Source organism: Oxyura jamaicensis, chromosome 8 (genome assembly GCF_011077185.1).
Source record: "Oxyura jamaicensis isolate SHBP4307 breed ruddy duck chromosome 8, BPBGC_Ojam_1.0, whole genome shotgun sequence".
NCBI classification, from domain to species: domain Eukaryota; kingdom Metazoa; phylum Chordata; class Aves; order Anseriformes; family Anatidae; genus Oxyura; species Oxyura jamaicensis.
In genome coordinates, this window is record NC_048900.1 from 24,506,629 (window position 1) to 24,528,836 (window position 22,208).

Genomic DNA, 22,208 nt, shown 5'->3' on the forward strand with positions numbered 1-22,208 from the left:
AAAAAAAAAAAAAAAAAAAAAAAAAAAAAAAAAAAAAAAACATTGTTTTAAATTGAAATTACAAACAATGGAAATTAAATGACCTCAGGAATACATAGGAATACATGCACCAACAATAACTCAGTGCTTTTTTTCACAGCTATCTGTGCAGCACATGGCTGGCTGAAGGCTCTGATTTGTCAGATGTATGTACTGTCACTCAGCATTCACCCCATAAAACCCATTGATCAGCTGAGAGTTAGTAGCCACATAGCATCCCAGGGTTTGCACCATAAGGGAAAGCTCTGCCAAATTGCAAAGGAAAACTGCTGCAAATCCAAAAACAATGACCCAAGGAAAGACTTGTAAATGCAAAATTTCCTACCTACTGAATGATGACACAACAAGACATCTTTCTGTCAGTTGCTTCAGAGAGAGGCAATGGATTTGGCAAATTCAAGAAACATAAGAAAGGTAGAGTAACATTGCCTATTACAACAACAGATTGAGTCTGAAAAAGGAAATAAGACCAGTCAGAAGTGGTCATGTATCATAAAGCTTTCTGCTTTTACCAACTCGATCAGTTTGTCTTATAAAATATATTAAGCCACATCTACTTTCTTATATCTTTTCATAACCATATTTGCAACACCACCACTATGGTGACTTCATGACTGAGAATACTTTTACCAGGTTAGCTATACCTTTGATTCTTTTCCAGTCTTTCCCAAGGAACCACTCCTAAACAACTCATCTGACATCCCCAGTTTCCCCAGAATCAATGATCATGATCTCTTTTCCTTCCACCACCTTCTTTGCTAACATATTTCTTCAGCAAAGAAAGGAAAAACCTACAATAGACTACACTTTGGAAGCCATGGCCCTTAGAGAAGTACACTCATTTAGAACAGCACCTTAAAAACACAAGTGTGATCTAGTTAGTAGAGTATCACATTCAGAGAAAAGACCTTATGTGTACCTTAAAATTTGGCATCTCCCCTAAATTGTTAGGCCATGGTCCTGCACTTTGGGACTACTACTCTTTTTGATCTACAAATTTTGACTCTCACTTCCCTCTCTCAAGCTGCAAGACAAATACTTGAAACACCTCACAAATCAACAGTGCATTGTTTTTTCCCTCAGCAGCAGAACATCACTGGTCAGCCAGCTGACCAAGAAGGATTTAACAAAAATCTTGTAACTGACACTTGTACTGACAGAGACCCATACCTGACTTCAGCTCTGGCAGGTGTTACCAAGGCATGCACTAAGCCAACCTAAACAAATAAAACTTTGTATAATAGTGATAAAATTAAAGACCTTTTTTATATTTTCCACTGTGCCTATCAGCCCTGTACACGGCAAATACTCATACATTAGCATTTAAATATTTTTATTTCATCTCAGAGAATGATCTTGTTTCTATCAATACCTTGCTGTATCTCACAAGTCTTTTAAGACTAGTTTCAGGCATGTAAAGAATAATGAAAAGTTCAGAAATTTATTTTGATTTCCTGCAATATGCTACCCAACAGTTTTCTGTTGTGTTATATGACCTTTCTGCCTAGCTAGTGTTTTGCTATTGATTTTAATTACTCAGTTTAATTTACTGCATGCCAACACAAAGCTGTTTACTCCTACTTGCCAAAATGTTGTCGTAGTCTCCCAGAGGAGGGCAAAATGAGAAAACTGTATATGTTTTACAGTTACATGCTATTCATTATAAAGAATTTAATAGATTCACTTCATATAAATGTCACCGCTCTCACATGTAGCCACTAAACACACCAAAACAACATACAGGAAAGAAAATGCTAAGCCAGTCAGAGGAGAAGAGGAATATAAAAACCTTAATTTATGAAAGGCTTTGCCTTGAAGCAGTTTATATTTTCTGCTTTGCCATTCTTGTCCAAACAAGTGAGGGAGTTAGGGCCATATGTTCCCCTTCTCCCCTTCTGCATTTAAAAAAAAAAAAATCATGGACAGAAGCAAATGAGTTCTAGAACTACACAGAGATTACTGATGCAAGTAGACTTTACCTTGCCCCCATTAAAAAAAAAATAAAAAATAATAATAATAAAAAAAAATCTCGATGATGAAGAGGGAAAGTTAGCATGCCCACTTTTCTCTTTGGTCTTTTTCTTGCCTCACATCACAGAAATCAAGAGACAGTATTATGCACCAGAACAAACCACTTTATTAAAGGATCCTACAGATTTTAGCAGAATGTTGTTTCAAGGGAAATTATATTGGTCATCACTGGAAGGTGAAGGGAACTTACTTATGGGGTAACTGTCCAGCCCTTTCACCCAAGCAACATACTTATCAGTCTAGTTGCTCTGTGAGTAGACATTCAGATAGGTGTAGTAGGGCTGGAGAAAATTCTGACTCTCTAGTCAGGACACTTAGTCTCTCTAAGAGATGACTTACTATGGTTTGGAAAAACTGTATGTAGGTGCAGAAAAACTTTTTTTTTCGCCCCTAGGGATAGCAAATATTAGAAAGAAAAGGCAATTTAAAAATCGTCATACTAGCTCTTGACAGTTCTAGTAGACATCCAAATTTACAAAGAAAGAGATTATTTAGTTGCCATATGCTTATTATGAAGCTTTCATTCTCTTCCTTTCCCTGATTCCAATGGAATCCTATTGTACTGGGAACCAAATGAACCTAGAGACCAAAGCAATTGCCCTACCTTGCTCCACTGAGGGAGTGAGAATGGCTTTTAGTGCATTCTTGTCATTGCCAATTTCAAGTGTGCATTATACTGACTAAGTTTCACAGTTTTAAAACACCAAGTTACCTGCCATCTCTTTGATTTCAACTATAGTTAAAAAATATGGCCATCTGATGATAACACTCTACTGTGAAAGCTTCACCAACTTTGCTCAGTTGTAAAGTGCTCTTGAAAAATGATAAGATCTTCGGACAAAATTGAATATCAAGATGATAACTGCTAAGAACATTAAAATCCTCTGTTTGAGTATCTTGTTTGCAGTGTGAGATAATCTCCTGCAGAACCTTTGAAAACTGTCCTTTAAATTAGAAAAAAAAAAAAAAAAAGATTGAAAAACAGTAGAAACATTAATATTTCATGTTGCTTTGCATTTGTCTATTGTGATTTTGTTTACTGTGACATTATTCCAAAATTAGAGATTTTGACCTGTGAATCTCAGTACTGCCTGTATAAGTATAAATACTGTAAAAACACCTGTATAAGTATAAATAAATACATTCTCAAAACAACAACATTTGTTCAAAACTATAATGATTTATGCAGAAAATATGCATAGTTCAAACACTTCTTATGACCTTGATGTAAGCCATAAACTGAGTAAGTCTTCCCAAAAACCTAGCCCTAGGTTTGCTCAATGCAGAAACAAGTTTTCTTGAAAGCCTCCATAAATCTGCCCAGAATTGTAATGAAGCAGGAATGCTTGCAGTTACTTTGAATTTCTTCCAGTGTGCTTTGTATAGCTGTAAGATCAAAGTGGTTTTGTATGAGAGACTCCTACTACATTGGCTGGTTGTTTAGAGCTAAATCTAAAAACAAAATTCACAAACCTATATAAAGTGTATTTGCTGCTTATCAAGTACACAGAGTTAGACATGTCTGAATGTGATCCACTACAGTCAGCACACATGGTAACCGGCAGCAGAAAATATCAAGGAGAGGGGCATTTCACACACTTCACTCTTCATGATCAGAAGATCACAGCATAATTCAGGTTGGAACATGACTTCAGGAGGCCATCAAAGCTAACCTCTTGTTCCAAATCAGGGTAACTATATGATCATACCAGGTTGCTCAGAGCTTTACTTCGTCAAGTATTGAAAACCTCCAGGGATGGAGACTGTACAATGTCTCTGAAGAGCCTTTTCCTATGCTTGGCAGTGTTTTCACCATGAGGACAGTCAACCTTAATATCACATGCTATTTTCTTCTGCTTTATATGAATCACAGCCCTCTACAGCTGAATGGGATTAGACACTTCCAACTTAAAGAAGAAACTTGGAAACTATTCATTTCTTCCTACATGCAGACCTTGGAAACAATGACAGTATCACTTGTTATGCATCATGTCAGTAGTCATGTCAATAATTGAGATGCTCATCCACCATGAAAGAGACCTGTACTAATTCTCTCTTGTGCCCAAGTGGTCTCCCTTCAGGGGATGGACTAGCCAGTCTGCTGTCAGCTGGACTGTGATGGAAATGGCCTCCTTCCCTACATGCATGGTTCCATTCTTCACGAAGCGATTAAGTGATTTGTTGAGGAAAAAAGGTCTCAGCAGCCCAGTGGAAATTGCAGGAGCACATGGAGACCTTGGTAAGGTTCTCTCTCCAATAACCATATTAAAACTTGTTTTCTAAAAAGTTTAGCATGTTAGCTGTACTCTGATCACACTCATCAGATCAGGCACAACAGTTGGCTGAAGACTACCCAATTTATATATCTTGTCAGGACACATTGCTTAGGAATTGGCTACTGACTATGACTGAAGTACCTATGGACAAATACAGACATGGATCTTTAAGTAAACAGGAAATTCAGATGTCAAAACATAGGATCTTATAGACCACAAATGCCTGTAAAGCCAGACAGCAGCTCAGTAAGGACTTTGACAACTTCTATACTTTGATTTCAAGAACTACAACCAGGCAGGATGCTCACAAAAGCCCTTGCAAATACCCATCTTCTAGATCAGACATACAGACATAAATTTAATACATGAAATGGTAACAGTACCAAAACACAGTAGATTTAGAGCAAGCTCATTAATAGTCCTGAAAAGATTAAATTAATATGAGAAAATACTTGGAGTAAAAATAATCCCATATTCAAAACCTTATTCCCAAATTCTCCAGGTGGCACTGTGTACAAAATTATACTTCTAAACTTAGTATCTAGTCTTCCGTTATCCAGCATTATTAAAAAAAATAAAAAAAAAAAAATCTGAAACATTTCCCACCACGTGTAATGCTTGCTGTCATTAGTAGCACTGATCTAAAATAATGGCTTGCCACAGTAAACCAGGGACTGCTCATGGCAATCAGCACTATGCCTAGAAGCATTTATAGTTGCCAGCATAAAAAATCACATACTATGCCTTTTTTTTTTTTTTTTTTTCCCCAAATGTATCAATAATAAAGTACCAAACTATACAGTGAATATTTATGTTGGTTCCAAGAAAGTACTTTGCCTTTGTCTTTCTTGCATGTGTGCTATAGTCAGATGCAATGAGGAAAGGGAAGTCTGTTCCCCACAACTCCATAAGAAATAAAGTATATTTACTGATGTGGGGAATAGCATATTGTTCCATTCTGCAGACTTTGTTGACCACTGGTAAGTGATTTTTAAGTAATGTGCAGTCATGAAGTCTACCCTCCCACATACTTTATGCCTTATACTATCTCTTGCTCAGCACTTTCACTCACATACATGATTGTAGTTATCCTTTTGGCTTAGCAATAAAGAACCAATTAAGAACATCAAAATAATATTTTATTATTAGAAAAAAAAAGTTTAAAAAAATGGACGAAATGGACAATATTTTTAATGTATGTTATTTTATTCTTTTTTTTTCCCAATAATTTGTAGGTCTGGTTAAATAGAAAAATCACACTTCTCCATTGCTCAAAAATTGAGAAGTGTCCTTGCTTTTCTTGGCAACTGAAATAGCTAATAATGCGTCATGGATCTTCCTTCAATTAAAATAGCTAATTAGCCTACATACCACCCCATGCAGATGGCACCCACAACAAAAAGAAAACATCCTCACACAAGGCTCTGTGCCCTACATAACAAGCGAAGTACAGGTTATTTCTTAATAGCTCTCAAGTATTTTCAGGTTGACTACTGCAAATTGATGACTGCAGTTCCGAGCATGCCTTTCACACAGCTGATACTGCTGAAAAGGCAGTGTTCCAGTGGCTGCAATGGGAGAATTGACTTTAGAAGACCTGCCTCCTGTCTTAGCTCTTGATTAACTTGTCTTAGTTGCAAGTGCGCACTGCTGACTCATGTCGAGCTTTTCATCCATCAGAACCCCCCAAATCCTTCTCCTCAGGGCTGCTCTCAATGAGTTGCTCTCCTAGTCTGTATTCATGTCCAGGATTGCCCCTGCTCAGGTGTAGCACCCTGCATTTAGACTTGAACCTCATTAGGTTCACATGGGCCCACCTCTCAAGCCTGTCCAGGTTCCTTTGGGTGGCATCATTTCCTTGTATCCTATCAACCACACCACTCAGCTTGGTGTTACCTGCAAATTTGCTGAGGATGCACTCAATCCCACTATGTCATTGATGAAGATATTAAACAGTACTCATATGCTACTCATATGTTGTTTTACAACATTTTGAAAGTAATTTAAGGTGTTTTCTATGTTTTTATTTTTAAAAAGATAGCAGCCTTTTTTTTTTTTTTTTTTTTTTTTTTATCAGGTCCTATAATTTACTGAAAACTATTAAGCGGATCCTCAGAATCCAGTCCTTGATCCAGGGAGACCAGTGGAAGTTGTCTTCTATCTGACAGTGAGCACAGCTATGAAGTTCTTAACGGGGCATAGACAGATAATGAAATACTAATATGTCATGATTTTTTCTCATTTTTTTTTCTTTTACCTTTTTTCTTTTAAATTAATATTGGTATTTTTCCCTTGAAAAAACAGTATAACTTTTCCCCATTATTTGTTATGATAAATTGACCTTTACCCATAACCACCTTGGTGACCTTTACAAATTCTGAGCTCAGAATTTCCATATGAATGGACTGTGTTTTTTATCACAATAACCCCAATTCTCTCTCCTTGTTAATATGGTTGCCCCTAGTGCTGCATTAGCTAATCTTTTCTAGAAGCCAGCTAGCTTGACCACGAATTGGAAGTTCAAAGGTCAGCCCCAAACTGATATCTCCCCAGTGGCTACATGAGATGAGCAATGACAAAGAGATCTTTTTTTTATGTATAGATTTTATAGTCTCTGCTGCTGACAAAATTGTTCTGTATGACCTTGTAGCATGTAAACACTTCCTATTTTATACAGCATCTAGTAGTTATTTTGCTAAAAAAACACCTGACTTTTAAAATTTATACTCCTGGCTGTACTGCATTTGAAAATATATTGGACTGCTCTATTTATTCTTCTCTTCCTTCCTCATAATAATACCCTAGACACTTCAAACCGGTATCACTTTTCTTATATGAAAGCAGGCTTTCTGCCCAGTTCTGAAATTTAGCTCTCTAGCTTGGCCTTCAGGTCTTCTGCAGTATTTAGAAAATATGGGTCTCTTATTTTAACTGGAATACATTTTACTATGTACAGATTCTTAGAGCATCTATATTAGAAGTACAATTACATACGCCATATTGTTTAACTTGATTTAAACAGTTATGCAGTACTCAGACAATACAAATTTGTTTTTACAGACCTACAGAATAAAAACAAGCCACAGGTATATAAAAATTACTATGCCCATTAAGGATTGTCAGGCTTCCTCCCAAGAAATCAAAGACTTTTAAAATAAACCAGGCATCTGCTTTAAAATGTTTAGTCCCTAAGACATAGAAAACTAAGGAGCAAAGTTCTTTGTGGACACACGCACATACAAAAAAAAAGCTTATTTTCAGAGGTTCTTGTTATGATTAATCTCTCTGGATAATATAAAAGACAATGGCTTTTCCCACTGCAAAACCTTTTTGTATGTCCTGTTCAGTCTGATTTTGGAAAGAAAAAAAAGCCATTTTCTCTCTAACATTCTGATTCAGAATAAGGCATTTATCTAAAAGTAAGATGCAAAACGGGCATATAAACATGTATATGTAATTGTACTCGATGTTGTCACATCATCTAAAAAATATAGCACCACCAAAAAAGGTAACTATCTCAGTTCCTACTATTGCTGTATTTTCTAAAACAAACCTCATTTTCTTGCCAGAACACAAATACACACTTCTGTTAGAAGTTGTTTGGCAAAGATGGTCTCATGAGATTATTACACTTTGACATTTGGCCTAAAAATTCCAGGAAGCTTCAAAAAAATGAATAAATAAAAGGGGTTTATCTTTAAAAAGACATACCTATGTAAGAATATTTTTTTCAGATTTTCTTTACACAGTTACGTTTTCATTGAAATTCATAGTCTGGCTTCTTAGAATGCTACAGCTACCTTACTGGTACAAAATAACCTTCTATTATACATTTCTGTAAAAAAAAGTAAAAAGGAAAAGGTATGAGATAATAAATTGCAAAGGTGAAGGAACACATGTTCCTGTTTCCATTGCAATATCATAGCTTTGCTAATGGCAGCCTGCTGTGCAGTTAAAAAAAAAAAAAAAAAAGAAGAAAGAAGAAGAAGAAATATAAAAAAAAGGAAAGCAAAGAAACCTGGTTAATTAGAGTACAGTTGCTGCTTTATTGCAACATTACTGCTAAGTGCACTGAGATGCCTTCCCATCTTCCCATAGGCAGGTGCCGGTGGTTGTACAGCTCATTTAGCCCGGGTGAGTAATGTCAGTTCAGGAGGAGAGAAAGGCTTGTGTCTTCAAACTTTCAATCTGCCTCCATTATCTGTGATCAAGGTGGAACCACAGGGGAGTGGAATTACTGGCAGGTCTAGGACAAGTGAAGAGGCAGTGAATCTATAAGACATATTAATCATCTTTCCGTTCTCTTCAGTGGCGCCAGTCTGTGCCTCCGACTCCCCGGCGCCAGGCAAATGGATTCTCTGTCCCCACAGGTACAAGCGAATGCCTTTCAGGGGCAAGTCATCAGAATAATAATTACTGACACTGCTGAGATCAGCCCTAACCAGTCCAAAAGGGAAGAGAAAGTATTATGGGAGGAATGTATTTCCTGGACTTTCATATCAGTATTTATAGCATTAAGATATTTTCAATTACATTAAGCATCTTCAAATTATATAATTCTAAATCTACGATTCTCGATATTGTAGCAACAACATTAACGTTATATGAATATTTAAAATCTTTACAGTTCCTCTTTAAAACACCATTTGGATCTGTTGCTGAGGTGTGAGTACAGGAAAGTGAATATTGCATCATTTATATTACAACAAGTGTTAAAATTCAGTTGATATTAAAAAGAACATGATCCTTGCCTGTGTAGCTTTGTTTAATTCCAAAACAGAACACAGTGCTCTGTTTTGATATAGATACTCCTAATGATAAATATGAAATAAGAATTAAAGATTATTATATACACCATGCAGTAATAGCCACATGTGAGCATACGTAAATACATACAAAGAGACATATTTTAAAGGCATAGACATAATTTAAAATCAATTGATTTAACACAGGACATGGCAAGCCTGTATTTTATTATAACATTTAACATTTCTAGTCCTTTCGTCTCCAAAGCATTATGTACCCACACAAACACATAAAATACAGTGCAACATCTAACCTAAAACGAACAGAAAAAGCAAGTTCTATTTCAATTCAGTAATTGTACCAATATCTAAAGAGATCAGAATAATAAAAAAGGCAATTTGTTATATTTTACACTATAAAGCATATCTTACGTTAGGACATATTGTTTGTTACAGCATAGAATAGGAAATATTTTCTCGGTCCTGATTACAATCAGTTCAATATCAGACTGTCTACAGCACTGAGTTCAACATAGGAGTAAAACAGCAAAATTTCAAATTACTTGCCAGAATTAGATGACAAAACTGGCTTATTAACATATGATGATTGATGAACCCTCCATGTAAACACAAATCTCGACTTCAAGAGTTTACATCATAAATTATCTGACCTTGAGTTCAGCTTGGAGTTCGCCACACACCTGCAGCCATCTAAGTAATAATAAAGCTAATATTTGTGTAGGCCATTTTGTGTTAAGTACCAGAAGCAGTAAAAGAAACAGATTCAAACAGTAACATGTGTTCATTTATTTTCAAATCAGCAATTTCAAAGTTTACTGACAGAGAGTACAGAGAAAGGGAATGACTTGAAAATGCAAAATCAAATCAAATCACTGCTTTCTTGGTGATCAGCTGCAGCAGCAGCCTCCACGCCAGCCAATCAGCGCTCCCTATTGATTTTTCCACTGGTCTTAAGTGACTTTGGACACTGATCAATGTTCTTAAAGAGAAATATTAAAACTCATAAAGAAAAATGCACATCTGACTAAAGAGCAACAATGGAAGTAAAAGTTTGCCAAAAGATATAAGGATGTACATATTTAATGATATTCAGGCTCTCAGAAGACGTACAGCCAGTCTAAGAGCAAAATTAAGCCTGCATATCTTTTTTTTTTTTTTTTTTTTTTTTCTTGTGAGAAATGCAGAATTTTAAAAAAAAACTCTTTCACATGCTTTCGAATCTATTTAGAATTTTATCTGCCTGGGCAAATAAGCACTGTGCCCACAGTGATTACTGATGTTATAGATATTTAGACCCCAAGCAGTTATAAAATGCCACTGAAAGTCTGTGGTTAGACTTTTGAAATAAAGATGCTTTTAAAAAGACAGTTCATAACTATTAAATTAAATTCAAATTCCATTGTTTATTGTAATCTGGCTTATCCTTTTGTTGTTGTTTTTCCCCTTTTTTATTTTTATTTTTTTTTTATGAGGACCATATATTTTTCAGGACATCTATCATTAATTTATTCACCTCTCTATATTTTTTCAACTCAGATATCTATAAAGGGACACCCTGACATAAGAGCAAGCCCAGCTAAGACCCTGTGGATAGATACAGTGTATTCAGATATCAGCTGGCGTGACAGTGCCTAATCCTGAGTAACGTGCCCAAGAGCCAAGGGAATGCTATTTCTCTCCGTTGTTCCAAACAACAGATGCTGTCAATTAACTTTAAGCAGCGTCCAAGAAAACCCTTTTGTTATATTTTGCAGTATTATGCAGAAAGTGTCACCTCTGGAAATGAGGGAACAAGCTGTTTTTCATTATCATTCAATTGTCCCAATCAATCTGACAATTACAAAGAGAAAAAGTCTTAATCACTAGACACATGCTAGTTGCTGCTAGTTTTACCAGCTGCAAAGGAAAAAGAAAAGAAAAAGAGCACCCCCACACCCCCCCCCCAAAAAAAAAAAAAAAATCAAAAACAGTTTTCCTACTTAGAGATATAACCATACCTGCAGTAGGGTAAATGATAATTAAATACACAGTGTTATGATAGGTATGGGAAAAACCATTGCAACAAATTAGTGATTAAATCAGCTTATGCTGTTGATTTACTATGGCTTTCATATGAGTACCATTTGCTGAGTACAAAGAAACAGCCATCAGCATCTTATTCATTTGAATACAAGAAAAGTTGTTCATTAAAGTTGTGACTGCTGAATTTCCATATAATTAAAGTATTGCATATATAAGCAATATAAGAGCTTTCTGGGAAGTGGTGAGAGAAGTGGTGTAAATACAGATGGCGAGATTCATTTATTCTGCTTGAAAGACTGAGGCTACAGAAAGGCAGCATCACCAGCCACGAGGAGGGCAGGGCTGGACCTACTGATCTGATAACTCTCCTCAAGAGCCTCAAAGAATAAACACAGGACCCCCACTGGACTAAGAAACAACTTTTATACTCTGATCTGTACTTGCCTGTACCTATGTGTAGCACACTCTCAATGCTACAGAGAATGCAAGCAATATTGTATTATGTCTAAGGAAGGACACCCATGTGCAATTTCTGATCTATGAATCTGAGTTGTGTGCTGAACTGACCCAATGGGATACATTCACTCGGCCTGCTCTTTACACCAATGTTCCTGAGAAGACAAAAGATATCTTTGTACCACATTCCTCAGGGGGCATAAAGTCCCTATATAATCTGTATGTGGACAAAAAAGCAATGGTTTCAGCATGCCATCAGTAGTCTGAAGGATTTAACTTGCCTGGAATTTCTGCAGAAGAAAATACCATCCCACAGCAAAAAAAACAATTACACATCCCTTTTCAGAAACATTAAAATGTTCTCTTTCCTACCAATGCCCAGAATAGAGCAGTAGTCAACGTTTTTTGGAACAGAACTGGCATAGAGTCACACAGTGACACGTGTGCTAGATGGTGAGTGACACCCATTAGAATAGGTATTCCAGTAAATGCCAGATATGTGACATTGAAAGTATCTGTCTGATGCAAGCCTTTTAGTATACGCCAGTTATGTTTTGTCATCTCTTCTCAAACAGCTCCACTGTCACTAAAAACACAGAGGATATTCAGTATTCATAGTATTCACAACCACGCGGCTCTGGTTATCTGCATCTGGCCACTAAAGAAGGGCCACAGATGGAAATTATTCCAGAACTATTGACAGTTTTGTTGAATAGTTCTGCCTAATGCCATTCTTGAAGGAAATGAGGATTACAGAAAGTGTTGGACTGCTGACATTCTCTCTTAAGAATCTATCTGCTGCTACTCTGTGCACCTATGAAAAAAGGGCCCGCTTTCCCGCATCTGACTGCCTTGGATCTCAAAAAAAGTTAACTTACTCTTACAGTGAGATCTCTGGGCCCTGTTGCAGTTCAGATAAAATATTTGTGTCTACTTACACTCTGGAGGCCAGGACTATGATTCTGGTACATAACACTGGATTTCAGTTTTTGTCCTCAGGAAATCTGCTAGTCACAATAATTCCAAACTATACACAGAAAGATATAAAGATCAATGCACAAAAGAGAGTCACAATAAGTATTAAAACAAAACACGTATTTTACAGAAATCCATAAGACTTAGATGAGAAGGAAATGTTATACCTGAGGCACGAAGAAGACAGAACAGGTTAGCCTTTGTTATAAAAAAAAAGAGAACTCTAAGGTACTGGATTTAGCAATCACACACAGACTCAGAATTTTGTACATTTATACACAATAAATCTATGAAATTACAGTACTGCTCTATAAGGCAATAAACATGGAGATGGGAACAACTGAGAGAAAAACAAATAATTTGATTTTCAAACTCTGGAGAGGAGGAGGCTTGAGGACAGCATGGACCCTACAAAGGCCACCTGCCTAAGGTACAAGAAAAGTCTTCCATCTAGAGCTTGCTAAAAATCACAAGGAGATACTGAGGCAACGGGCAGTTGGCTCCAGGGATTTTTCTCATGAGGGCACAACTTTGTGACCACCTGCAACACTGCTGGTTCTTCTCAGCAGACTCTTCCAACGTTTACTCTGAACTCTTCAGGCTGGAGTTTCACTAGAGATACACCAGATAAAGGAAAAAGGGGTTTGTCTCCTCTTGGCCCTTTCAACTGGATTTGTTTTCTATCTCACTCCTGATTAATCTACAAAATTGACAGACGTCACACCTGAGGCGTAATCAGAATTACTATAGGTTTGCTGACCTATCAAAGATATTGTATTTCTATAAAAAGTATTTATTTTACAAAAGAAAGTTTCCTTTCCTAGCTACAATGGTAGACAGTATAAATCGTACACAAGACTGCATTACTCACATACTGAAATTCTAGTACCTTCTATAAAGTATAGAAAATGGCATTTTAATTTTATTTTTAAAAGACTAACACCCATATTTTTTCATTTTAGATAGAGATAATGCATTTTTGTTGCGTGTGTGTGTCTATTCTGAGAAAGTACAGGAGCATCAAGCTAATTCATCTTTTAATAGATTTTTTGATTTGATTTCTTGTTTGTCAAAAGCTGAGAAATGTGAAGGTTTGTAATCCATTTCTCTTTGCAGAGGTAAACTGCCTGTGCTATAGAATGAAATCCTTCTGTAATATAAAATGGGAAGTGAAAAATCAACATCAGAATAGAGCTAGCATATCTCCTCTTACATTTTATCTTGATAGTGGGAGAAATAAGTACCTTTCCTTGTAATTATATCTGATCTGCATATGTTTCTGTTCAGTCTTTCACAATAATTATTTAAAAAAAAAAAAAATATGTTGCTTCCTTCTTGGAAGTTATCCTTCATTCTTCACTGTCTAGAATTTACAGAATAAGAAGAACACAAAGCAAATAATTGTTAATAAAGGCAGTAAGCACTAAAAGGCACACTACTAAAACTGAGCAACTTTTATTTGCAGTTGGATAATAATGGTGCTTATGTAAAAATGTAGCTTTGGAATGCCTGAAGCTATTCCAACCAGATTTCATCCCAAAGAAGAAAAAAAAAATAAAAAATAAAAAATAAGGAGGAGTTAGAAGTAAGAAAAACTTTGTTTGGATTTATTCAGAATAAAACACTCAGAACATCTTAAAACAACTAGTTGTAAATGTATTGGGATTTAATTCCCAAAAGAAATAAGTATTGAAAAAGAAAATATGAGTATCTAAAAAGTAAACACTATGAATAAAATTATGCAGAAAGCACTGGGCAATCTTACCGGGCCATCAGGACTAGTGGCCGTTTGAGAAGACCTAACAGTTGGCACTGTCAGAAGAAGAAATGTACATATAGTGTATTGTAAGTGAGCTTAGAACAGTTTCAAAAGGAGGAATGGAGCCATTTCAAGATTATAATACATGTAAAGGGAAAAAGAGAACTGATAAGGAAGGGAGAGTATTATTTAGGAGGAGGTGTTTTTTTCACAGAATAAAAAACATTACTGTAAGAGAGAGAGGGGAGCCCAATGATCATGGGAGAGCTTCTGGCATCCCATGGGAACTAGCTGCAATTTCAGGAAGTCACTGATGGCCACTGAATTGCACCCCATGGGCTCAGCATAGATTTGTGCTGTGTGCCAACCCTCATTGTCAAAGGACAGCAGGGTTAAATCATGAGGAAGTTTTCCTCTGCTGCTTTGGGCTACACATCCTGAGATAGTCACGTGCAAAGAACTAGAGGAGCAGGAAGCAATTCCTCATCTCACACTGTTTCTTCTTGGCTTTCACCACAATTTCACTGCCGTCACTAAGGGAGAGATGCTTCCATAATACCTCAAATATATATATATATATATGTATATATATGTAAAATAAAAATAAAAATAATAAAAAAAAGGATGAAAAGGAAAAAGAAAAAAAAAAAAAAGAAAACAAAAAGGAAAATGAAAAAGAAAATGAAAACGAAAAAGAAAAAAACCTTCCAGAAGCCAATTAAAATGTAGGCCAAATGCTTGGCGAAATTTTCTGTAAACACAGGAGGAGAGTGCCAACATTTTGGAAAGAGGCTGTTTTTAATAAACATGATGGGGAAGGACTGCATAAGAGACTGCTGATGGGAGCAAAAAAGTGCAGTAACTTTCTCAAGAGGAGGGGGCAAGATCTAGCCAGTGTGTGATCTGAATCAATGAGGTAGATCTGGGTTCAGTTATCAGGCCAGAAGATAGAGAAAATAAGATATATAATTTTAGAATGAGTAAAGAATCTGGCTATCAGAATGCAGAAATACTCTTTTCATGAATATTTTTAAAATAAATAAGAAAAATGTCCCTTTGGCTAGAATACTGGTGTGTGACCTGGGATTGTTTCTTTAACCTATCGGAGATGAAAGGGCAGACTGAACCACATTAAAAAACAAACAAACAATAAAAAATACATAATATAATAATATAGCACATTTAAGTAGGGATGAATTTGGGAGGAGCTTTAGAACAACTCTTAACTGTTATTTAGGGGTCTAGGAAATTCTTACACTCTGAATCCATTTATCATGATAGATGTACCAGTAGTTGAGATAAAATAATGATGAAAAAGAAACAGAGCCCACCCTTTTTGTAGCTAAAGGCACTAATCAGCTATCAGTGAGAGTCCTCGATAGTAACAAAGCAAACATTAATTAAGAATGCTGATGGTTGATCTATTAGCAAGATACTCATACGGCAGTGAAAAATGGTTGTTGGAGAAAATGTCTATTTCATAGGAGCATGACAACATATAACAGGAATGTAACACACAAGTATAAGCCACTCTATCGTGTCCATCTCTAGTAGATTATATGAGCTATTGTGAAGATGACCTTACTGGAAAGCATACAAAGCACAGAATGCATCTCTGCTTCAGAAAGCTAATTAAAAAGAAAAAGCTACAGAATAAAATACCTAAAAATACCTTTAACTAATTCAGATGTCTGACTGATAACAAAGCAAGACAAATTGCAAAGATCTGATACAAGTTTGTATAGAGAAGTTTAACTTCAGGTTTTTTGAACTATATAAAGTATTTTCTTTGCAAAATTAGACGGAGCATTTTTATGCTCAATAATTGAAAGTGTAATGCATTCTATTTTATGCTATTATAGAATTGTGTAAAGGTTATTTTGCTGCTAGTTCACTGCATATTTTCATATGCAAATGACACAAATTAAATTATCTCAAATAGTAACAGAAATTCCAGTGGAATAGTATTTTTAATATGTCATCATCCCCTCAAGTCATATAATAGATAGAGAATTGCTTCTGTATTTATATTTTTTCATTAAAAATAAAATGATTAATTTCACAAGTTAATTTACTTTCCCCATCACAACACTAAAATTGAAATTAAACATTCTAATGCTTAGAGATATTAAAGACTCATTTATTGAAAGCAGTTTATTGTTTTAGGTACATTTTCTTGATAAGTGCATGTTGCCAATATACTACTACAACATTTTTAATGATTTTATTTAACAAATTGTGCATTGTTGCTTGGGTTTTGTCAAGCTTACAGAACTCATATTTGTCTGTTCAGGAATGCGCATGAGACCTTATGCTCATTCCTCTACTCTGAGTATTTTGCCAATTTGAAGCTTTTGAATAGGTTATGGGAGTGGCCATGGATTTTACCAAAAGGTCCATCTGCAGTACAGTGGCTGTCCCTTCAACAGGCATCAATAAGCTTAGTGGAAGTGACTTGCTCTCCTCCCACACCACATCCAAATTTGTTTTTATTTCTCTGTGGCTTTCTTTCTATTATAACATAACCGTTACCTTTAAAGATCAATGTTAGCGAACCATAGTAATAGAATAAGACACGAAGAAACCTTCATCATTTTCATAGTCTCATCATTTCCCTCAAAAGCAAAGAAGTCTTCCTTTTGTTTAGTAGTATGACTTACTGTTTCTTTTCTGGTAGTTTTGCTCTACGTTAGATTTTTACACTGTGCAAAACTAAAGTCAAAGAAGGCTCAGACTGGGCCTTTGGAATAATTCTGTGTTATAAGAAGGAGAAATATATGCAGCAGGGATATTATCCTACCAGCTAGACAAGAATCTGTTTGGTGACTGAGCTACTTAAAGGTTAATCAGATCTTCAACCAATCACATCAATGTGAATGTGATGAATTTTTGATTCAGACTAATTAGTATGCAAATACAGGCACTCTGTAGGTACTGGGAATGGCTTAGACAGTGATCCGGAAAAAGAATACAGATAGTATAATATGCTCCAAAAATTTCCACAGTCCCACCTAGGTCACCTTCACAACCCTAGAAGACTTGCAGCTGCCAATAACAATAACCAATAATGCTGGTAGATGCTGTCGTTCAACTTTTTTTTATCCATGTTTTTCTATGTATTTTCAATGTCTGTTTTTCTAGAAACAGACATTGTGGACCTCATGGTTGTGTGAATTCTGGAGAAGAAAGCAGTTGTCCAGGGTATGATATGCATATATAGATGTAAAATTTTTATTCTCACATTTCTGAAGGCCTGAAATAAGGTAACCAACACAGGGTAATAATTTCAGAAATATCATCTTCACACCAAGACCACAGAAAGCAACTCATTCCTCTAACAAAACATAATACAACACAATCCAAGGCAGCAAACAAGGCCTCCTGCTACGTACACAACTCCAAGGATCCAAGGATCTCTTTCATGGCACTGTATAAGGTAACACAGACACATGGTACCACAGTGCTCCACACCAAGGCAAGCAAGCATTACGTTGTAAGTAAAATATATATATATATATATACTGAAAAATCTGATTCCTATATGATTATGACTTGTAAACACAGTTGTCACCAATCTTGTCAAACACATATATCACGACCACCACCACCACCCAGTGTTGCACACATTGAAGCCTGAAGATTTATAAACCAAATCTCCTAAATACTAAAGATAGTCTCCAAGACATGAAATTTATAATTTATGAATCCATGAATAAATTGTAAAATATAGAATGAATGCCCTGAATGGCATTTCTTCTTCAGGAGACAGAGGGCTGTACAAGGGGAGTAGGTGGGGAAAGCCATGGATCAGATTTCCTGTTTTGACATTGTTCCAATTGTAAAGTCAGTAATAACTCCATAATAACATATGCATTAACCAAAAAGGTTAATATATTGATTTAGGTTTCTGTTCTTATTTGCAACAAAATCAAAACATAAAAATTATGATAAAAAATTTAAAAAAAAAAATCACAGAAATTCTAAACAGAAATGGCAAAAGAAAGACTAGTGGTGTCTTCTAACAAAGTGTGGTATGCAGCACAAAGTGTTATTTTCAGTGGATACCAAGGATAGTGTAGCTTTCATTTTATATTTCCCATTCAGCAACTGAGAACATTTAACCCACGTATTTTCTGATTTATAAAAAAAACAAAACAAAAAAAAAAACAAACAAAAAAAAACACACTTGATTTTGACTGAAGTGAAAAAGAAATGTGTTGGAGAATGAAATTCGACTAGTTTTACTACCAACTGACAGACAGAAACAAGAACGTCAAAATAAATGGTAAAAAGATCCTTTCACTGAAAAAAAAAGGTGCCATTACACTAGGTGTTAAACCTCCTCACTTTGATGGAGCTTGACCACTGCTATGCTCTTTGCATAGTCACTTCTATTCAATATACCTAATAAATGCAAATTTGAGCTTGGCTGATTGATTTCCACACATAAATAAAAATGAATAAGTGGAAACTTTTTTTTTTCCTATTGATTAGATTACCAAGAGATCTACACGCAGTCTCTCACAAATAGAGTTGTATAGTTTACTGGGAAAAAATAAAAATAAAATAATGTTAATATAAAAGCGTAACCCTTGATTCAAACTATCAAGCAGTGAAGTTAAAATAAGGTGTCACAATTATATCTTTCCTCTGTCTGTTGGCAGGACTGGACTCTAACCAGTAAAGTGATCCAGCAGTAAAAAATAAAAATAAAAAAACTTCAAAATTCCTCTTAAATCACCTCAGTTGTCAGCTTATAACCTGGATCTCATAACCAGGTGCAGAAACAGAGAAGAGAGGAAACAAACCCCTAGGAAGGGGAAAGGCTGAAAGACCCTCCCAGACTGGTTCTGCCTGCAGAGACACCTGATGGGAAACCACACCTGCGTACTTCCAGCAACTGACAACAGAAGTTCCATTGCCCATCAAAAGCGTACAGCCTTGAAAATTAACTGCAGTAACTTCCATCCTATTATAAAGCCCTATATATATGCCAAAAACATGCCTAGGAAAATGTTTTTTATTTTTAGTATTTCCAGCATTAGTGCATTTGAATCAAAAAATCCTGGTGAGCCCAGCATTCATTCTAAGCAAAGGTATAAAATAAAATCAAAAATTAAACATGGAGATAAATTATGAGAGGAACAATTTATACCTGTCCGACAGGTTTACTAAGAAAAAATAACTTATTGATAAATATTTCTTTATAAGAGAATTAAAATTCTTTCACAGTGCAAAGAAATTTGTACAAAAGATGTTTAGAAACTACATAGGCAAAATCTTCTTTTATGTTTTCATTACACATCCCTGAAATATAACAAAAAGACACATTTTTTTAAACAACAAAAAATTGTCTCTGAATGAGCCAATATTTCAAAATGATAATACATGACAAAATATATCAAAATAATTATAAAAGTGATTCAGAGAAAAATGACTGTACATATTTTAAGTTAAACAGCAAGCTGTTAGTCTAACCAAGAAAATCTTCTGCTTCTCATTCATTTTTTGGTTGAGGTTGGACAGAATCTCTGGGGATCGTGTGGTCCAACTGCCTGTTCAGAGCAGGTTCACCTCCCGTAGGCTGTGTCTCCCAGGATGGAGACCCCACAACCCCTTTGGGCAAACTGCTTTACCACCCTCACCATCAAAAAAAATTTTTGCTACATTTAAATAGAATCTCCTGAATTTCAGTTTGTGTCTATTACCTCTTATCCTTTCACTGTGCACCGAGAAGAACCTGCCTGCCTTCTTTAGTCTCCTATATCAGGTGTCTATAGACCTTGATAAGATCCCCCCGAGCCTTCTCTTCTCCATTCTGTCAAGTCCCAAGTCTATCAGCCTCTCCTTGTGTTACAGATACTTCATGACTTTAATCCTCTTAGTGGCCAACCACTGCAAATGTATTCTTTGTACTGGAGAGTCCAGAACAGGACACAGCAGCCCAGGTGTGTATCAGCAGTGCTGAGTATAGGGGGATCACCTCCCTCACCCTTCTGATAATGCTTCTCCTAATGCAACCTATGGTATTCTTGGTCTTCTTTGCCACAAAGACACACTGCTGGCTCATGTCCAATGTTATTCCTCCAGTACATCCCTCTCCACAGAGCTGCTTTCCAAGCCATTCCCCAGCCTGTACTGCATGGCATCTCCCAGGAGCATGACTTTTTATGTCCCTTAGCTGAACTTCAGGAGATTCCTGTCAGCCCATTTCTACCACCTGTTGATGTCCCTCTGAATGGCAGCACTTGGACCTCTGCATGTCCAGTTTGTTTAGATGTAACCTAATGGGGTCCTTCACCACAGAGGTAAGTATGCCTTGCTCCAGACTGTCCCTCCAATACTAGGGACTTGTGATTTCTGAAAGCTGGTCTTACCATAATGGCTATGAAGAAGGTAGCATTGAGTCCCTCAGCCTTTCTATGTCTTTTTCACTAGATCTCCCACCTCATTGGCAGTGAGTCCATATTCTCTCAGTGAGCTAAAACTCACAGTAAAACTGTGAGTTTTAGCTGTAGCAAAAAGACTAGGGAGAATACCTAGAGTTTTAGCTGTAGCAAAAAACCTATAGTTTCTTGTTGCTTTTTATTTTCCTCCCCAGATTCAGCTTCAGATGGGTCATGACTTTCCTAACCCCATCCCTGCATGCTTGAACAGTATCTCTATGTTTATGCCAAGACAGATGCCGCTGCTACCACTTCTGGTATTTTATGGGTTTCTTGGGTGAATGAAAATACAAGGATATTATTGTAAGCTCTTAACAAAGAATTTGAGATCAGAGAAGACAAGTGGAAAACATGAGATGAGAGTTCAGTATGGAAATATGGCCCACTGTTCTCAGATTAAAGATAACAGCTTCTGAGGACATTGTTACAGGAAACCACAGCATTATCAGTCATGGGCTTCAGTTATTGCTTTGCTTTTAAGAGCAATGAAGTTTTGACATTAGTTTTGGATAGGACAAGATTTTACTTTCAAATTTTATTCATAAAGAATAAATTGTTATCACAGATAGGAAAAAGGAGGTATGTTAACAAGCAATAGGGAGTTGATTAATACACAGCTGAAGACCAAAAAAAAAAAAAAAAAATGCCATGAATTTGCTGGCACAGTATGTCAATGAGCAACAGGGAGCTGATACAGCTGAGGACAAAAATTCCATGAATTTGTTGGCAAACCCATAAAACCTGCACATGCTCCTGCAGGACACTAAATGCCTAAGTCCTGTGAGATGCTGAGTCTCACCCCAGCAATTAAATTCTTTGCAAACTCAAGTCCTGTTCTGGGTTCAAGATTGATCAGTTTAAGGACCCTATTTTTATTATCTTTAGCACATTGTTTACACTTCCCAGAATGAGTCTATTTCCTTTTAATTATAGTTTGGCAAATCATTGCTCCCAACTGTTTGCTCAAAGACGCTCTGAAAAATAAGCCTTCAAGTTGCAGAAGAAAATTATTTCAACAGCTACACACAGTTACAGTCAAAATCCAAACAAGAGCATGGATTTCTCATGGACTGACTCACCCATCACACTTCTCTCTAGAACCTGGATGAAACTTCAAGGTATGACAGATTTGCAAATATTTACTTTTCCAGCTGGGCCAAATACCCAACGGCAGGAACTACAGAAAATAAGACATTGAGTAGGCAGATATATGTTTGTGTAAGAGCTGATGCATTAAGACAGCCCAGTTTCATCCAACTTTGTATCCAGTCACTAATACTGAACAGGAACAGGTCCCGTGGGTACACATAATGATATCAATAAATATATTATGAAGAGTTGAAGTGCAGAAAGATTCAAACAACTGATGTTGTTATGTGCAATCCACAGATAAACATATAGGTGACAGGCAAAAAGCAGGAAGGAAGAAAACAGTATG

At 36.1% G+C, this 22,208-nt stretch overlaps 1 protein-coding gene across 9 annotated transcripts in view; it reads right to left on the reverse strand.

Annotated features, from left to right (window-relative positions):
- Nucleotides 1-22,208, reverse strand: part of BEND5 (BEN domain containing 5) — a 921,457-nt gene that overhangs the window by 569,085 nt on the left and 330,164 nt on the right. Inside the window, exon 1 of one of the 9 annotated variants that reach the window (XM_035333430.1) lies at nt 9,763-9,896. The exons of the other annotated variants lie outside the window; for them this stretch is intronic. The gene's annotated coding sequence lies outside the window, so the exon portion shown is untranslated. Of the gene's footprint in view, nt 1-9,762; nt 9,897-22,208 lie in introns of those variants that run through there. 9 annotated transcript variants of the gene reach the window in all.